Raw genomic sequence first — 6,000 nt, forward strand, 5'->3', positions numbered from 1 at the left:
GTATGTATGTAGTATGTATGTAGTATATATGTAGTATGTATGTAGCATGCATGTAGTATATATGTAGTATGTATGTAGTATGTATGTAGTATGTATGTAGCATGCAGTATGTATGTAGTATGTATGTAGTATATATGTAGTATGTATGTAGCATGCATGTAGTATATATGTAGTATGTATGTAGTATATATGTAGTATGTATGTAGCATGTAGTATGTATGTAGCATGCATGTAGTATGTATGTAGTATTTTTTTTTTTTTTTTAACATTTAACACATTAGCCGGATGATGGGACTACTACTGTCCCATCATTGGCTAATGTGTCAATCACTGTCATGGTAGCAGGCATCGCCAGATGGGACTTGTAGTCCCATCGGACGATGCTTGCACAGACCCCCGGACATCAGCACAGCCCCCCGGCAGGCCGGCACAGCCCCCCGGCAGGCCGGTACAGACCCCCACAGGGTGCACAGACCACCGGCAGGCCGGTACAGACCCCGGGCAGTCCACACAGCCCCCCGGCAGGCCGGCACAGCCCCCCGGCAGGCCGGCAGAGACCCCCGGAAGGCCCGAAATGACGGCGCATCATGATGCGCACACACCGCGCATCATGATGACGTCAGGCCGTCAATCAACTGAACTTCCGATTCCGATGCCGAATTCCGATATTGAAAAAATATCGGAAGTCGGTATCGGAATTCCGATACAGCAAGTATCGGCCGATACCCGATACTTGCGGTATCGGAATGCTCAACACTACTACACTACTTGCTGTATCGGAATTCCGATACCGACTTCCGATATTTTTTGAATATCGGAATTCGGCATCGGAATCGGAAGTTCAGTTGATTGACGGCCTGACGTCATCATGATGCGCGGTGTGTGCGCATCATGATGCGCCGTCATTTCGGGCCTTCCGGGGGTCTCTGCCGGCCTGCCGGGGGGCTGTGCCGGCCTGCCGGGGGGCTGTGTGGACTGCCCGGGGTCTGTACCGGCCTGCCGGGGGGCTGTGCCGGCCTGCCGGTGGTCTGTGCACCCTGTGGGGGTCTGTACCGGCCTGCCGGGGGGCTGTGCTGGCCTGCCGGGGGGCTGTGCTGATGTCCGGGGGTCTGTGCAAGCATCGTCCGATGGGACTACAAGTCCCATCGGGCGATGCCTGCTACCATGACAGTGATTGACACATTAGCCAATGATGGGACAGTAGTAGTCCCATCATCCGGCTAATGTGTTAAATGTTAAAAAAAAAAAAAAAAAAATACTACATGCATGCTACATACATACTACATGCTACATACATACTACATATATACTACATACATACTACATACATGCTACATACATACTACATGCATGCTACATACATACTACATGCTACATACATACTACATGCATGCTACATACATACTACATATATACTACATACATGCTACATACATACTGCATGCTACATACATACTACATACATACCACATGCATGCTACATACATACTACATGCTACATACTACATATATACTACATACATACTACATACATGCTACATACATACTACATGCATGCTACATACATACTACATGCTACATACATACTACATGCATGCTACATACATACTACATATATACTACATACATGCTACATACATACTGCATACTACATACATACTACATACATACTACATATATACTACATGCATGCTACATACATACTACATGCTACATACATACTACATATATACTACATACATACTACATACATGCTACATACATACTGCATGCTACATACATACTACATACATACTACATACATACTACATGCATGCTACATACATACTACATGCATGCTACATGCATGCTACATGCATGCTACATACATACCACATACATACTACATACATACTACATACTACATATATACTACATGCATGCTACATACATACTACATGCTACATACATACTACATATATACTACATACATACTACATACATGCTACATACATACTGCATGCTACATACATACTACATACATACTACATACATACTACATGCATGCTACATACATACTACATGCATGCTACATGCATGCTACATACATACTACATGCTACATACATACCACATACATACTACATACATACTACATACTACATATATACTACATGCATGCTACATACATACTACATGCTACATACATACCACATACATACTACATACATACTACATACATACTACATGCTACATACATACTACATATATACTACATGCATGCTACATACATACTACATGCTACATACATACCACATACATACTACATACATACTACATACATACTACATGCTACATACATACTACATATATACTACATACATGCTACATACATGCTACATGCTACATACATACCACATACATACTACATACATGCTACATATATACTACATGCATGCTACATACATACTACATGCTACATACATACTAGATATATACTACATACATACTACATACATGCTACATACATACTGCATGCTACATACATACTACATACATACTACATACATACTACATGCATGCTACATACATACTACATGCATGCTACATGCATGCTACATGCATGCTACATACATACTACATGCTACATACATACCACATACATACTACATACATACTACATACTACATATATACTACATGCATGCTACATACATACTACATGCTACATACATACTACATATATACTACATACATACTACATACATGCTACATACATACTGCATGCTACATACATACTACATACATACTACATACATACTACATGCATGCTACATACATACTACATGCATGCTACATGCATGCTACATGCATGCTACATACATACTACATGCTACATACATACCACATACATACTACATACATACTACATACTACATATATACTACATGCATGCTACATACATACTACATGCTACATACATACCACATACATACTACATACATACTACATACATACTACATGCTACATACATACTACATATATACTACATGCATGCTACATACATACTACATGCTACATACATACCACATACATACTACATACATACTACATACATACTACATGCTACATACATACTACATATATACTACATACATGCTACATACATACTACATGCTACATACATACCACATACATACTACATACATGCTACATATATACTACATGCATGCTACATACATACTACATATATACTACATGCATGCTACATACATACTACATGCTACATGCATGCTACATACATACTACATACATACTACATGCTACATACATACCACATATATACTACATACATACAATACATTCATACAATACATACATAGACATACAGTACATATAATGGCATAAAGTGAGACTAGGGACTTTTTTTTTTTTTAAGTGGCGGAGGAATACAGTGCGGAAGGATACCTACCTTCCGTCATTGGATTCCTGCAGCCCGTAGAGAACGGCAGCAACAGCTGATGCTGCAGTTCTCTACCCAAGATCGTCGTGGGACACACTCGTGGACTGCTTCGGATCATGGGTGAGTATTTTTGTGGTTTGTTATGTTAATATTTATTCCGGAAAAGACAATGGCTTCGGGGAACAATGTGACAAGTATTGGTAAGTATGTTACTCTATGTTATATGTACTGTATGTCTATGTATGTATTGTATGAATGTATTGTATGTATGTAGTATATATGTGGTATGTATGTAGCATGTAGTATGTATGTAGTATGTATGTAGCATGCATGTAGCATGTAGTATGTATGTAGCATGCATGTAGTATATATGTAGTATGTATGTAGCATGCATGTAGTATATATGTAGCATGTATGTAGTATGTATGTGGTATGTATGTAGCATGTAGTATGTATGTAGCATGTATGTAGTATATATGTAGTATGTATGTAGCATGTAGTATGTATGTAGTATGTATGTAGTATGTATGTGGTATGTATGTAGCATGTAATATGTATGTAGCATGCATGTAGTATATATGTAGTATGTAGTATGTATGTAGTATGTATGTGGTATGTATGTAGCATGTAGTATGTATGTAGCATGCATGTAGTATATATGTAGTATGTAGTATGTATGTAGTATGTATGTGGTATGTATGTAGCATGTAGTATGTATGTAGCATGCATGTAGCATGCATGTAGCATGCATGTAGTATGTATGTAGCATGCATGTAGTATGTATGTAGTATGCATGTAGTATGTATGTAGCATGCAGTATGTATGTAGCATGTATGTAGTATGTATGTAGCATGTAGTATGTATGTAGCATGTAGTATGTATGTAGCATGCATGTAGTATGTATGTAGCATGCATGTAGTATGCATGTAGCATGTATGTAGTATGTATGTAGTATATATGTAGTATGTATGTAGCATGTAGTATGTATGTAGCATGCATGTAGTATGTATGTAGTATTTTTTTTTTTTTTTTTAACATTTAACACATTAGCCGGATGATGGGACTACTACTGTCCCATCATTGGCTAATGTGTCAATCACTGTCATGGTAGCAGGCATCGCCCGATGGGACTTGTAGTCCCATCGGACGATGCCTGCACAGACCCCCGGAGCCTGCACAGCCCCCCGGCAGGCCGGCACAGCCCCCCGGCAGGCCGGCACAGCCCCCCGGAGCCTGCACAGCCCCCCGGCAGGCCGGCACAGCCCCCCGGCAGGCCGGCACAGCCCCCCGGCAGGCCGGCACAGCCCCCCGGAGCCTGCACAGACCACCGGCAGGCCGGCACAGACCACCGGAGCCTGCACAGACCCCCTGGCAGGCCGGCACAGCCCCCCGAAAGGCCCATACAGACCCCAGAGAGGCTGTACAAGGGCAGGAAAGGGTTTTTCTTATTCCGATACCGGAAGTCCCATAGACTTGAATGGGACTTCCGGTATCGGAATCGGCGATACCGATACTTTTTTTAAAGATCGGCCGATACCATCCGATACGATACTTTGAAGTATCGGACGGTATCGCTCAACTCTATACACGAGTCATATACCTGGGGGTCGGCAGTGGAGGGGGAGTGGGGGTGTCAGAGATCATACTTACCCCCCTGGCGTGGTCTCTGCAGCCCCCCCTGCTTCTCCACGGTCTCCCTTCCTGCCTTCAGCGGTCACGTGGTACCGCTCATTAAAGGGAACCTGTCACACCCCCAGGCGTTTTTAAGTAAAAGAGCCACCTTGTGCAGCACTAATGCTGCATTCTGTCAAGGTGGCTCTTTTATTTAGTGTCCCTTCCACCGCAGAAATAATCATTTTTAAAATTGGTCACACATACCTGATATTTGACAGGGGGGCAGGTCTTTCCCCCCTGGACACAGACGCCTCACATACGTCAGTCATGTCCTGCTTTTGAATTTGGCGCTGCTTCCTCAGCGTATTCTGACATCATCGCAGGTCTTGCTGCACCGCTGCCCTGCTCAGCTCTGCCCCTACGTGTCACATGGTGCTGACGTCATCACAGGTCCTGCTGCACCACTGTTCTGCTGAGCTCCGCCCCTACTGGTCACATGGTGCTGACGTCATCACAGGTCCTGCTGCACCACTGCTCTCGTGAGCTCCGCCCCTACTTGTCACATGGTGCTGATGTCATCACAGGTCCTGCTGCACCACTGAAAGAATATTACAATGCAGGTGCAAGAAAAAGAAATGAATGCTGAGGAGGCTGCACCAAATTCAAAAGCTGGACATGACTGACGTATGTGAGGCATCTGTGTCCAGGGGGGAAAGACCTGCCCCCCTGTCAAATATCAGGTATGTCTGACCAATTTTAAAAATGATTATTTCGGCGGTGGATGGGTCGCTAAATAAAAGAGCCACCTTGACAGAATGCAGCATTAGTGCTGCACAAGGTGGCTCTTTTGCTTAAAAACGCCTGGGGGGTGACAAGTTCCCTTAAAACTCTTGAATATGGGCATATTCATGAGCATAATGAATGGTATCATATGACTGGTGAAGGC

The 6,000-nt window shown here is 42.6% G+C and overlaps 1 long non-coding RNA gene across 1 annotated transcript in view; it reads right to left on the minus strand.

The window, feature by feature from the left end:
* The window catches only part of LOC141092218 (uncharacterized), a 71,885-nt gene extending 66,380 nt beyond the window's left edge, over window positions 1-5,505 (minus strand). The window contains exon 1 of the long non-coding RNA XR_012232710.1: window positions 5,319-5,505. This is a non-coding gene — a long non-coding RNA (uncharacterized lncRNA). The remainder of the gene's footprint in view (window positions 1-5,318) is intronic.
* Window positions 5,506-6,000: the final 495 nt, after the last annotated feature.

This window comes from Dendrobates tinctorius, unplaced genomic scaffold (assembly GCF_039654945.1).
Source record: "Dendrobates tinctorius isolate UK_male_01 unplaced genomic scaffold, ASM3965494v1 ptg000058l, whole genome shotgun sequence".
Taxonomy (NCBI): Eukaryota; Metazoa; Chordata; class Amphibia; order Anura; family Dendrobatidae; genus Dendrobates; species Dendrobates tinctorius.